Source organism: Leopardus geoffroyi, chromosome C3 (assembly GCF_018350155.1).
Source record: "Leopardus geoffroyi isolate Oge1 chromosome C3, O.geoffroyi_Oge1_pat1.0, whole genome shotgun sequence".
Taxonomy (NCBI): Eukaryota; Metazoa; Chordata; class Mammalia; order Carnivora; family Felidae; genus Leopardus; species Leopardus geoffroyi.
In genome coordinates, this window is record NC_059338.1 from 75,549,970 (window position 1) to 75,563,551 (window position 13,582).

Below are 13,582 nucleotides of genomic sequence, written 5' to 3' on the forward strand. Positions count from 1 at the left end.
TAGTGTTTACGTCAGGAGCTCACATTGGATGACTAGTCAATTTCTGCCCACTGTCCATTTGAGTGTCCTTTGAACCGTGTCCCTTGCCTGTTACCCTGCAGCCTCCCCTGGTCCCAGAGACCTCCTGTTCTGAGCCTCACACTTGCTTGAAACAAACTATCATGACAGTCACCTGGCTGGCCTTCCATTCTTGCATCCTCCAATTCATTCTCCACGTAGCTCTGAAAATATAAATACGATCAAGTCTCTCTCTCACCCCTGGACTGGCTTGTCGTCCCCTTTACGATAGGATTCAAAATACGTAATCTAAAATAAAGATGCCTGGGTTCTGCCTCCTATTTGGGTTCGTTTAGGTTCAGTGTCAACTATGTCAATCCTGCACATCTCACAATCCATCTGTGTCTTCCCTGCCTCTAACTAAGCTTTATTGTTCCTTATATTTCTGTCAATCTGTGTCTTTTAATCTTCTGATCTTTGAATGCTAAGGTGATTATTGACATGGAGGTTTGGAATCTGCCATTTTATTATTTGTTTCAGTCTTCTGTCTCCCTCATTCCTCTGTTGTCCCTTCTTGCCTTTCCATGGGTTACCCAAACAACTTTTTTTTACATCTTGACTTCCTGGTAGTATTTTTTGGATGTATCACTTGGTATGGTTTCTTCGTGTGTACTCCTCACAGACTGCTGATATGTTGGTGTTTTACCACTTTGGGTGTAGAACCTCCTTCCTTCCTTCCTTCCTTCCTTCCTTCCTTCCTTTTCTGTCTTCTTTCTCTCTTTCTTTTTTTAAGAACCCACTTTCATCTGGGACCTTTTACACTCCCAATCATTACAGTATGACCATGTTAAGTATTTTCCCTCTATGTGTCATGCACCATATTGAACGATGGTGTAAGTTTAGCTTCAACCCCAGATATGATTTAAGAACCTAATGAGGGCAATGATGGTCAATTATATTTATATGTATTTTTACTCATTCCAAAGTTCTTTCTTTAGTTCCAACCTTCTTCTCTGAACATGTCCTTTATGTTTAGGGAACTTGTCCTAGAATTAGAAGCTGTTGATGTTTGCACAACGCTGTGGATATACTAAAAACCATTGGGTTATAATCTTTAAACTGGTGAGCTATATGGCTAATGGATTGTACTCAGTAATCCTGTTTGAGAGTAATATGTGTGGCACCCCTTGAGGGCTATGCTTTAGTTAGAGCCAGCTGGTTGCGGTTTTGTTCAGTCTTTCTATATCCTTGCCAGCTTTCTACTAAATTTTCGATTACTCAGATAAGAGGGATTAAATCTCCAACTATAATTTTATATATTTTTTGTTTCCCTTTCAGTTTGCGTGATTTGCTTAATGTATTTGAAGCCCTGTCCTTAAGTTTATACACCTTAGATTGTTGTGTCTTCATTGTGTCTTGACCAGGTGATCATTTGGTGATGTCCCTTACTGTCCCTAATAATCTGTTTTGCTATGCAGTCTCCTTTTACCTGAGGTTAATATAACCACTCCAGATTTTTTTTACTAGTGTCTTCATGGCATATCTTTTTCTACATTTTAAATTTTATTTATTTAAAAATATTTTTGTAATGTTTTTATTTTATTTTTGAGACAGAGAAACAGAGCATGAGCAGGGGAGAGGCAGAGAGAGAGGGAGACACAGAATCTGAAGTAGACTCCGGGCTCTGAGCTGTCAGCACAGAGCCTAATGCAGGGCTCAAACTCATGAACCATGAGATCATGACCTGAGCCAAAGTCGGACCCTTAACCGAGTGAGCCGCCCAGGCACCCCTTTCCTGCCGTTCTTTAGGGTACTTTACTTAAGAAAAAAAAAAGAATTCTGTTTTGGTTTCTCCAAAATGTTTTTGAGTATACATCTATATTTGTATCTATCTCTTGGTTGTTGCTCTAGGGATGACATACACATATTTACAGTTATTTACAATTAAATTACAATTTTATCACAGTCTGCTCATATCAACATTTTACCACTTTAAGTAGTGTGTAGAGATCTTACCACAATTTAAGTCACTTTATCCACCCGCCCATGTGCTATATGACCTTACATATCACGTCTATTATTAATATGATATTAACATAGTATTTGTTAGTTGCTTATTGTGAGTCAGCTGTTGCTGAATGTTTTACCCAAATATTTTTATATCCATTCCATGAAATACTTATTAATATTGTTATGCTCTTCTTATAGATAGTCAATAACATTTTTTCATCATTGTCCTGCAGAAACTCGGATTTAGAGACGTTAAGTTACTCCACTGAGGGGCTGGGTCAAGATGCCGCTCAGGTTGTACACGGGTGTATCATGTTCATTCTGGATTATCGCCTGTTTCAGGATGAAATTGCTCACGGATGCTACCAAGCTGGGAAGTGGGGTGAGAGGAAATCCTCAGGGGCCGGGAGGTCCAGCCTGGCTCCACCACAAACAGCTCCGAATTTGGGCAGGTCCTTAAACCAGTCGGCCGCTCGTTCCTCCTCCGCAAACGCAAATGTTTACATTCGACAGCCTCTCGCTTCTGTGCCGCTCAGGCCCTCTGAGCTAGAGATTGGCCAGCACATTTGGTTATGAGTGCTTTAGTTTTAATATTACGTAGAGGCATTTGTGTTACGGATGAAACCTAGCCTTTTACCTTAGTTCAGGGCTAAGTGTGACTCCAGCTCGCTCTAGAAAATATTAACCCAACAAGATGCTTTGAACAGGATCGGAGGTTCTGATGTCAGTGTGTTTGGGAGGGCAACTTCCTTTATCCCCCTTTGGGGATTCATAATGTGCTTTCACCCCCAGCATCCTGGAACTCATGATCCACTTCAATTTCTGTTAATCCAGCATTTTTCAAGCTGCACTCCATTTCACAACATACCCTTTTAACCGTCGTTGAGAAAACTTGGATTTCTCTGGCTTGAGTGCAGGCTGAGACCTGACTTCTCCAACCACCCCTCTCGGAAGGTTCCGCAAGGTAGACCTAAACAGAACGGTTGTTGGTTGGCTATTTTATTTTTTCCCTATTCGTTTGACAGGCGTAGAGAGTCTGTGATTTGTATAACGGATGATCATCAATTAGGGACTCTTTCTGACTCTTCATCATTTTATTTTGACAACTGACAAATGAGAACCCACTCTGTACGCCTACTGTGTGTGGGGCTTATGTGTTAATGCAAGAGTGAGAGAGAAAACCGTAAACGCGTGAATTAATCAAATCGTCGCAGTCGGACTGGCCTTCTTTCCACCCTCAGAACCCAAGCTTTTGTCAGCCGGGTTCCAGGAACTAATTAGGAGCGGGCACACTTAACACAAGTGTGATGCGTTCACTGAAACTAATAGCTGCCGTCTGCAGCTCTGAGTCACTGATGGGATTCATAAGGACACGGCTATCTTGGCCTCGTACGCATCTCTGCAAACCTCCGCTCGTTTGTGAAAAATAATGTCTCATTTCCAACGACCTCAGTTTCATACTTTAAGATGCTTGGAAATGATATCTAAAGTGTAGACAAGCGGTTTTAGGAATTTCTTCAATTTTCTGTCAACAGGGCTGTGGGTAGGATATGTGGCCAAGACAGAGAGACTCCTCATTCTGTCCCCGGCAGTGGCGACATGACTGTGTGCCTGTGAGCTTGCTGTCCTGAGGCATCCTGGGAGAGACCCGCGGCAGGGGACTTGCTCAGTGTGTCCCACGTTCCATGGTTCCGTGCGTGCCACACGACCAGCCTAGCACCCCTCCTTGCTACTGACAAAGACATCAACCCTGCCCTTTGTTCCAAACCTTGCTCGGCCACCTCCTCTTCTCCAGAGCATCCCAGATCGCTGCAGGCTATGTGACTCATCTTCCTCATTCTCCCAGAGTGCAGGATCTGAACCTCATTTATGTCAGTGGCACTTTCTTTCCAGGTTGCATTCTGCTCTTTAAGGAGCACGCCTCCTTTCCCCTCCTAGACCCTGAGGCCACCGCGACCTGGCCCCGCAGGGAGGACCCTCGAAGCTTCTCATCATGAACCCACATGCGGCTGCCAGTGACAGAGCTGTGTGCACCTGTAGGGCTGGCGCCTCGGAGGGACCAGAGCAGGCGGCGATGGCTCTTTGAGGGCTTTCCCAGGGGAGAGACCCTTGAGGCCGAGTCATGGCTGGGAGTGTGCCAGGCCAGTGATGATGGAAAGGCATCTAGGGTGACAAACGGTGATATAGGAAGGGCCCCTTAGGAGTCAGGGTGTGGAATAGGGTTGCAAAGGACAAGTGCTGGTAAGCGAAGGCGGAGGCAGATGCCAAACCACTCAGAACCGTCCTACAGCCCATGGCCACGTGCGTGGCAAATGGTTACTAAGCAGTTAATACCAGGCACACGTCACTCCAGGCTTTGTGGATATGCTGGGAAGAGTTAAGTGCCTGCTCTTGGGCTTATGTTCTTGTTGGTAAGATAGGCACTTAAAATCCACGATGCAAAGTCATTTTCAGAAATGAGTGCTCTCAAGTATGCAACACGGGGTGATGTGATAGTCAAGGAAGGAAGGGAGGTAAGGGCTGCTTTAGGTTAAGTAGTGAGGGACAGCCTTCCAGAATGGGAATCGGAATGCTAAGCCATGCACTAAGGGGAAGATCCCCCGGGGAGCACGTTCTGGAGATTGGGAAGAGCTAAGGCTCAGCAAAAGGCTCGGCAGATGAGCAATGACTCCAGCAGAATAAGGGCAGGGAGTGAGAAGGACGAGAGCAGGGACGTGGGCAGGAAGTGGCTTCAGACTCTAAGTAGGGGAGGGTCATTCTGCACTCCCCATGGCCCTGGAAGGAGAATGGGTTATAGTCAGGGGAGGTACAAGGGTCGAAGGACACATTAGTAGGAGGGAGAGGACAGTAGCTTGGAGCAGGTGATGAGGGAGGTGGGGAGAATGAATTTGACCACTCCTGACCACCGTCAGCCACATAACCGAGTCCCAGGCTGAGCCTCACCGGGATGGCTGAGTTAGCCACTTCCCTGGCCCCTGTCTCATTTCTCTGCCATCTCCCTGTACAGGACCTCCAGGAATATTGCATTTAAAAAATTTTCTTTTTCCAACGTTTATTTATTATTGGGACAGAGAGAGACAGAGCATGAACGGGGGAGGGGCAGAGAGAGAGGGAGACACAGAATCGGAAACAGGCTCCAGGCTCTGAGCCATCAGCCCAGAGCCCGACGCAGGGCTCGAACTCACGGACGGCCAGATCGTGACCTGGCTGAAGTCGGACGCTTAACCGACTGCGCCACCCAGGCGCCCCGAATATTGCATTTTTAAACTTTCATTAGCATAGAACCTATACAGAAAAGAGCACATATATGAGCACATGGTTTGATGAACTTTTACAAACTGAATGCTCCGGATAACTGGCCATCCTCAAGCTGCCCCTGCTGCCCACCAGTCACTGTCTACTCTCAAGCACCCTCAACCTCCGTCCTGACTGCATAGACGGGTATGACCCACATTTCCACTTAGTACGAATGGAATATAGTGTGTGTTCTTTTGTGCCACGCTTCTCCCCTCTACGCTGTGGGACTCGTGTGTATGATTATATGTGAAATAATTTTTTAAAAAGTTTTATTTATTTTGAGAGTGAGATAGAGAGCTAGAGATCTGGGGAGGGGCAGGGAGAGAGGGGGAGAATCCTGATGTGGGGTGCAAACTCAGGAACTGAGAGACCATGACCTGAGCTGAGATCAAGAGTCGGGCACTTAACCAACAGGGTGCCCCCATGTGAAATCCTTTTGAAAACCTAAGTCACAGCATGTCACTCCTCTGCCCGACCTCTGATGGCTTTCTGTCACATTCAGAATAAGACCCTTACATTGGTGCACAAGTGGTTACGTATTCTGGCTCCCCTGCCTCTCCCTGCTTCTTCTTCTGAACCCGCCCCCGCTGCTGTTCCTGGAAGCCACCAAGATATTCCCTATGTCAGAAAGCCCCTGTGTGAGGTTGGCATTATGATGCCCAGTTTATAAGGGTGACTTACCCTATGTCACAGAACTCAGACAATGAAGAGCCTACATGCAACCTTGAATATCCTTTTCAGTGTCCAGGGCGCTCTCCTCCCTGATGGCCTGACCTTCGACACAACACAGGCCTCCTGCTGTCCCCCGCACCCTCCTCTTGGGACACAGTGACACAACCACCCTTCCTCTCAGTTGCCCTTCACTTCGGAGCCATGCACTTTCCATATTCCTTCCTCCCCCTGGAATGTTCGCTCACCCTGATCCCAGCCCCACCGCCTCACCTGCTTGCTATTACAACTTGGTTTATAAATATCCTGTCCGTTGGCCGTGGCTTAGTTGAACAAAAGGCATTTTCTTGATATGGAAGCTGGGAATCTGGAGTCGGGGAATGTGGACTGCAGCCCGTCTCAGCCGCTGCCTCTCTCTGACTCAAACTGCAGGCGACTGACCGGTAGCTAGTAGTAACCAGCAGTCATCGCTGAGTAGTTAAGAACTTGGATTTAGACCTCCTGGAGTTGGAGAGCAGCTTTCCTGCTCAGTGTTTGGGAAGAGCACGCAGCCCAGGTGTGTTCAATGGATGGCACCCGTGGCTCGTTCTCCTCTGAGAAGGCTCTGCCTTCTCCTCCAGGCGTCCTCTCCAGGTACTCCCCGAGGCTCCTTCTCCCTGCTCCCCTGGGAACACAGCCTGGGATCTCGCCGGGCAGGCTAAATGGGCTTCTCCTTTTCCTTTTCTTAGTTGTGGCCATGCACATGTCCTCAGCTAGGCATTTTGCTTATTTTTAAGTAAAGTCAGGAAAGGTGTTTTAGGTCTTTGTAGGCTGTGTGTCTGGCAGAGATGAGGTGTTTGCTGGATTTTCTAGTTGGGCAAAAGAAAAGGAAACTCCACAGTTTCCCACGAGATGGCGCTGTGAGTCCACAATCACTGTGAACAGGGATTCGGGAAAGGGAGAGAAACAGACTAAGACCCTGTACAAACTGGCGTCAGGCCCATCCCTTTGGGGGCCAGGGCCACTGATCCTTGGAATTTGCACAGCACAAATACGAGCCTTTTCTTAGACAACACGTGTTTCATCAAGCTTTCTTTTCCGATGTTAGGGGAAAATCTATAAAGGGCCAGGTGAGAAACCTTTTATGGAATATTGGCTGTAGGACATTCCGTGCATATGTATAATTTCATTTCATAGTTTACTGAGTGAATAAATCCTTACAGTCACTTTGCAAAGCGTGCACTATTATCCCTGTTTCATAACGAGCAAACTGAGGATTCCCCAGGTCAAGTTCCTGGCCAAGGCTCACTTCCAGCTCTCTCCTGTGGTGCCAAGTCAAGATCCAAATACTCCTTCCAAATTTCAAGCCTCTGTTCTTTTCTGTTCCAGTGCTCTGCCTTTTCAGAGAATGATGGCATGAACTGCATGGATAACTCATCCATACGTTGGGCATAGTTTTCCTCTCCACAGAAAGGGGCTCTGTCCCCACGGGGAGTGCAGGATGAAATCACACAATGGAGGGGCCATCTGTGAGTTCATCAACAGCTTCTGCACATGGTCACTGCATGCACCTTTTCTTGCATTAGGTTGCTGTGCTCAAATTACTAGTTTATGCTCTAAGGAGTCTGGGCTATGGGCCTCCCTTCTGCCTCTATAGTGGATTTTCCAGTTCTTACTGCAGGCTGATATAATGCAGAGGGTAAAGGGTCAAGAATTGTGCCCCTGGTCTCTTTTTCTCCCTAGTTTACTAGATGACCCCAGGCAAATCATGCACCTTTTCAGAATTCTAATTTGTTGACTTCTGAGACCAGATAGGCTAGTGAGAAAACCTCCCTTTTTCTGCTCGTCATATGATAAAGATCTAAGACTTTTATGCTCCCCTTATTGTAGGTCTCCTGTAGTGTCCAAATTGCTTTCATTCACGAAGATACATTTCTCTATGCCTATCGGCACTGAACAAGGCAGAGAGGTGGGTGAGATCCCTGCCCCGTGTCCTTAATCGGATGGCCCCACCCCCACGTTCAGTCTGCTGTCTGAAGAGAGAAGCATCTGGACACAGTGCAATAATTCTTAGCTTGGAATTGGTGGTCTGAGGCACACCAGGGGCTTGTCCTGAGCCTAATAGCCCAGAAAGTGCCTGCTCAAACAGGTTATTCCATCCCTCCAGCACTGAGAAGGGCTCCCTTGGCTCTTTATTACTGTCCTGTGTCAGTTTTCTATTTTGTGTCATAGCAAATAATTTTAAAATGACACAGACATATCACCCAGCTGCTGTTTAGAAGTCTGACATGGGTCTCACTGACCTGAGGTCAGGAGGACTGTATTCCTTTCTGAAGGCTCTAGGAGAGGATACATCTTTTTGCCTTTTGGGGTTTATAGAGGCTGCCTGCATTCCTTCATGCACGTCCCCCTTTTCCATCTTCAGAGCCAGCCACATTGCTGTCTTCTGGTCACATCCAAGAAAGGCTATTTGCTTTGAAGGAGTATTGTGACTACATCAAGCCCATCTGGATATTCCAGGATAATCTCTCCATCTCAAGGTCCTTAACGTTAATCCCATCCACAGAGTCCCTTTTGTGATGTAAGGTAACGCATTCATGGGCTCTGCGGATTAGGATGTGGACATCTCTGGGGCACCATAATTCCACCTTCCCAGGGTGGGAATTGTAGGTTCATGGAGAAGTCTTTCTTCTACTTACTTGTGCCTTATTTGGAATCAAAGAGCAAATTTCTTTATACAAAAAGATGTACTTCAAAGAAATTAAAAAATTAGAACAGTACTCCTTTTTCCTTCGTTCAGATATGCAGATATTTTATGGGAAAGATCCTTGTGAATTTGGTCTGCCTTGCTTGAGAATAGTGATCTTTATTAATATCTTCTCTTCCCTTAAGAAGGAGGGAAAAACATCACATGACAGGAACCCAGGCCTTTGGGTACATTTGGAGAAAAGTCATCAAAATGGTGGTTTTCTCAGGTGACTTCTGGCTTCCAAAGAGTATCTCTCTGTTCTTAGGACCTCAGGCACACTGTATATAGATAATAATAATAACAGTCCTAGTTAAATAGAAGGTTATAGCTGGAGATATTTGGACAGTCCCTGGGATGCTGAAGCTTTTACACATTGTTCTGTGTGGGAATTTATAGGAAATTTGAGTCTTCTATTAGAAAAGGAAGAGAGAGAGACGATGAGCCTTATTTATTGTTTCTGCATGCATCCAACAGATAGTCTTTGAATGTCTTCTCGAGACAGACAATGTGCTAGAAATGAAGGATACAGAGAAGAATACATACCATTTCTATTCTTGGAGAGCTTACAGTCTAGCATGGAAGAAGGAACACTGGAGGAGTAACCCACACTCTAGTAGAGGTTCGGTGAGGCTGTTGAGGAAGGAAGTGCAGGAAGCTATGGAGACATGACTCTTAGAGGATGAGGAAGTGGGCTGGTGCCGTGGGAAGGGCACTGGAGGGCACAGGGGGCTGAGATCCGGTTCAGAACCCACCACAGATATACCGAGCCAGCCAATCATCCTACATAACTTCAATTCTAATGAACTTTAGTGGGTCCTCTCCCCCTCCTTGGGCACCTTCTCTGTTCCTGAGGGGGTCAAACAATATAACCCTGAAGTCATCTGGCCTCAGAAGTGGGGGTTCTCAAGTATGGGGAAAAGAAGGCTCTGAGATGTGGCCTGGTGGCCTCAGTTGGGCGCAGCTCTCTTTTGTGACAGACATCTTTTCAGCCAGTGATGGCAAACTCTACTTCCATGGCCACTTGTTGGAAATGATGAAGTCACTTCCTGTGAAGCATACGTGATTCATTTTTCTCATCTGTACCTCATGGAATCGTAATTCATTCTGAGTTTTATGGCTGAAAGAAAGAAAGAAAGAAAGAAAAAAGAAAGGAAGGAAGGAAGGAATAAAGAAAGAAAGAAAAATGAAGAGCAACTCTGTCTCTTTCCCTCACTCACCATCCTTAACCTGGAAATGGAACCTCTAAGGCAGGGGGGAAAATGAATTTGGGGGTAAATGGATATGTCAGAAAACTAGACTTGGATAAATAAGATACTGTTAAAATAATCAGTGACAATATATTTAGGGAAAAAAAGACTACCATTCTTTCCATGAACACCTATAAAAATAACCAGAGCATCAGCATCTGAGAACATTCCACAGGAGGTATTGAGACCATGTGACAAAGATTGTTACAGAAGGTGAGGGGAACAGAAATGGGTGGGGTGTGGTCTCCGCTGTCACAGAGCTTACAATCAGGCTAGAGAAGCAGACAAGCATATGAAAAAGGTGCATAATCACTGTGGTGAGAAAAAACATGAGACTATGCAAAGTGTCATTTGAATGAAAGAAGCCAGTGAGTGCCTTGCTGCAGGCAGGTGGGGAGGTTTGGCTGATGTTGGAAATGAGTTTTGAAGGACAAGTGGGGAGACTACATGTGGGATGGAAAGAGAAGGGCAGCCCGGGCAGTGAGGACAGCGTGTGAGGACGGGAGGAGCATGAGGGAGCCAGGCGTGCTTGGGTTGGGCAGTGGTGAGCCGTGTGTGGCCGGGTTGTAGAAGCCGGTGGGGTTCAGGGACTATGTGATGTGCTCAGGGCTCACACGAGCACAAAGGACTGCCATAGCCCTAAAAGCTTGAGATCTCGCTGGGGAGAAGGAACTCGAGAGCCCCACCTGTTTAACTACTGATTCAGAGAGGCAGAGGGAGGGCTAAAGTGATGGACGATTACGCTCATGCCTTTCACCCAAAACCATTTATTTGTGTGGTGCCATCGGAGTGATAGCCCCTTTCTAGAAGATAGGGACCCATGGGCCAAGGCGGGAGACAGAGTCCCTGACATGATGGAGCTTACGTTCAGGGGAGAAATAAAAATATTAAAGAAGTTAAATAAATAAATAAGGTATTAATTAATGAGTGTTGGGCAGGGAATTAAAATAGGATATCGAATAGGAAGTAACTGGTGGCTATTTTAGATAAGAGGTCAGGGAGTGCTCCCAGAGGAGATAACATTTCAGCTCAGTTCTGGTTAACAAGTAGGAGCTGGGCACACAAAGATCAGAGGGGGGAATATTTCTGGAAGGAGGATGGCTAGAACAAATACACCAGCACATGTTGAGTAAGAGTTTTTAGCATTTAAGCAGACAAAGCACCTCTAATGTGTCTGGGCCATGGTGGAGGGTGAGCCATTGGAAGGGACGTCTTGGATGTATATTTGGGGAGCTCCCGTCAGTTAGGGCTGGTACCTACAGAGCAAAGGCCCCCTGAAGGGCTGTGAGCCAGGAGATGATGTAATAAACCCATGTGTTTGTTGAAATCACTTTGGCTGCTCCATGGAGATTGCAGAAGTGGAAATGGTGAGGGGCTGTCACAGTAGTCCAGAGAAGGGAATGATGGCTTGGACAAGATTGTACAAGGGACAACAAAGGGACACCGGACAGTACAGGATGAACTTTGGATGAGGAATGAGATGTCGTGGCGTTGCTGGTCGAACTAAGGTAAAGAAGATGGGCAGAGTTTGCCACAACGGGGAGACTGCAGAGAAGCATGTCTTCAGGAAGAAAGGAAGAGCTTCCTTTTGTCCATATTTTGTGTCTGGGGTGTATTTCATGTAAAAATCTGTAAGTCTGGATGTTTCAGACTGTAGTTCTACAACTGAGAGCCTGTATCAATGACAAATCACGATTGGCTATTAGTGACAAAGATGAACGTAACAATTTAAACAAAAGGGGGGCTTACACTGTTTGCCCACATTGAAAAATGCCCAAGGGTAGGAACTTAGAGCTGGTTTAGTGGCTCAGTTCATCAAGGCCCCAAACTCCTCCTTTCTTCTCCATAAATCTTATTAAGGAGTTTCAGCCACTAAGCTGGTGTTCTGTTCAGAGATGCTTTCCGGAGATCCAGCCGTCTTACTGTGTCCCAGGTGGGAAGTGTGCTGGGGAAGAAGGACAAGAGAGATAACGGGGGTTTTCTGGAAGCTCATGCCCATCTCCAAAGGAGGCTCAGAAACAGGTTAAAATTTGACTATATTGCCAATCTGAATAAAATCAGGATTCTGTTGTAAATAAGAGGATGGGTTGGGTACGCAGGAGACAGCCGGCTGTTTCTATCACCCAGAAGTTTGCAAATAGATGACACGGAAAGCCAGGGGAGTCCATGGAAGAATCTCCAGAGAGCGTGTGGGCTGAGAGGACAGGGGGACCTAGGCTGAGCCTCCTGCCACCAGCATGTGACACAGAAAAGAGACCTGGCAGTGACAGTAGAATGAAGTTGACAAGGTCCTGATGGTCGGCATCACGACAGGGAAAGGTGTGTTTAGGAGAGCACAGGAGGCTCCGGGGGAGTTGCACCAGCCTCACTGTAGACTTCTGTGCCAGGACTAGTTTCTACAGGCGAACACACAACCACAGAAAAAAGTTAATGATGCTTTATTTTTATTTATTTATTTATTTGTTTTTGAGAGAGAGAGTGTATGTGTGTGCATGTATGCGTGGAGGAGGGGCAGAGGAGAGAGGGAAAGGGAGAGAGATGGCGAATCCTGAGCAGTCTCCATGCCCAGCATGGATGCCAGGCTTGATCTCATGACCGTGAGATCATGAGCTGAGCCAAAATCAAGAGTCGAACGCTTAACTGACTGAGCCACCCCAGTGCCCATGGTTTTTAAATATAAGGAAAAGAAAGGAGACATTTGATAAATACCTCTTTTGAGCCCAACAATTTTATGTGCATAGTTTCATGTAATATTTGTAACAGTGACGTTGTCTCTGATTTTCCTCATATAGAAACTGAGGGTCATGGAAGAGAAATCACATTTTCAAAGTCATGCAGCAACTGGGTGGTAGATGTGAGATCTAATTCGGGGATGTCTTAGCCCAAGGTTGGCATTCATTCAGCTGTCTGATTTGTGTTGTAGCACGACGTTCCCCAGCCTCAGTACTGTGGACATTTGGGCGGGACAAGTCTTTGTTGTGCAGCGTGGGATGTTTTGCGGCATCCTCGGCTCTACCTACTAGATGTAATAGCACTCCGTTCAGATGAAACATCTCTGGACATTGCCTGATGTCCCCTGAAGGGCAGAATTGCTCCTTGTTGAGAGCTGAGAACACTGTTCTGGAGGGAACATCGATCAATCAGTCTCTATTTCTTGATACACGTACACGTGCGTGCATGTGCACACATGCAGACACACACACACACACACACACACACACACACACACACACACACGCTTTCCACCCATCTGCAGAACAAAATTTAGGTCTGAAAGTTCCCCAGGCACTCATACTCTTCCCCCTCTACACTGTCTCCTCGTGTGTAAGAGATTTTGCAAGATACCATTGTTCATCCATCACCAAAACAGAAACTTGGGAGTCATTCCAGACTCCTCCTTTATTTTTCTCTCCACAAGATGGGTCTGCTGCTTCTGAAACATCTCCCAGATTGGTCTTCCTCCCTGAAGTCCTACTGTCCCTGCCCCCTGGTCCAGGCTTATTCGTATCTTCCCTGCCCCCTGACAGTGCTTCAACCCCTAACAGTCCTGCTGTCCTATTCCCTCTTCCCTCCATGATGCCAGCATTGCAAACTTTCTAAACTGAAAATAAAATGCCAGGGACTGACCCTTATA

The 13,582-nt window shown here is 46.3% G+C and overlaps 1 long non-coding RNA gene across 1 annotated transcript; it reads right to left on the bottom strand.

Annotated features, from left to right (window-relative positions):
- Positions 1–9,134: 9,134 nt before the first annotated feature.
- Positions 9,135–11,222, bottom strand: LOC123586662. The gene is made up of 2 exons (XR_006706884.1): positions 11,112–11,222; positions 9,135–9,818 (listed from the first exon to the last, which is right to left on the bottom strand). It is a non-coding gene; the product is annotated as an uncharacterized LOC123586662 (long non-coding RNA).
- Between the last annotated feature and the right edge of the window lie 2,360 nt (positions 11,223–13,582).